At 39.6% G+C, this 692-nt stretch overlaps 1 protein-coding gene across 1 annotated transcript in view; it reads right to left on the bottom strand.

Moving 5' to 3' along the window:
• Positions 1-692, bottom strand: part of LOC113215836 (receptor-type tyrosine-protein phosphatase alpha-like) — a 21,089-nt gene that overhangs the window by 18,948 nt on the left and 1,449 nt on the right. The gene's annotated exons all lie outside the window — the stretch shown is intronic.

Genomic DNA, 692 nt, shown 5'->3' with positions numbered 1-692 from the left:
TTTCCCAAAGTAGAATGAAAATCGGGAATTTACACTTGGCGGGGTTCCCTTGTTAGGCAAGTGTAAATTCTCGATCTTGCCCTAACTCGGTATTTTGTTTCTTATCTATGTTGATGACGACTGACGGTAAAAAAATTTCCGTACTGCCAATTTCGGGGTACTTTAGGGGGGAATAATGGGAAAAATGTTGAATTTGGGACAAAAATGACGGCAGGATGTCTCAAATAGAAAAGTGATAGAGGAACTACCCCCCCCCCCTAAAACCGCTCATTTTGAGTCAAGAATTACTTAACATTTGTACAAAAGTATAAATTTGTATTTTTCGAAATTATACGCTTATATAGAGATTTTCGGCATATGACAGGAAAAAAATTTGGTCGACTTTCAGCATCTACACAGATAAGAAACAAATATACCGAGTTTGGGCACGATCGGGGATTTGCACTTGTCTAAGTCCCCTTGCCAGCGTGATAGCAAAGAATTCTTCATGAAAGTGCATTCATAATACGAACAGACGCGTTCAAGCTGTAAAAACTTTCTGTTCGTAAGATTTTCAGAGTGCAACCATCAGAATTCGGAGACAAACCATAGCTGATTCAAAATCTCTAGTCAGGTGCGGAAGGCTCACTCTGGAAAATCAAGTGTCGTACAGTATCACACTTATAAGTGCAGTACCATGGTGTCCTACAGTT

The sequence above is a fragment of the Frankliniella occidentalis genome, unplaced genomic scaffold (assembly GCF_000697945.3).
Source record: "Frankliniella occidentalis isolate FOCC.00 unplaced genomic scaffold, Focc_3.1 Scaffold13, whole genome shotgun sequence".
Lineage (NCBI taxonomy): Eukaryota > Metazoa > Arthropoda > Insecta > Thysanoptera > Thripidae > Frankliniella > Frankliniella occidentalis.
This window is presented reverse-complemented; position numbering and strand designations above follow the sequence as displayed.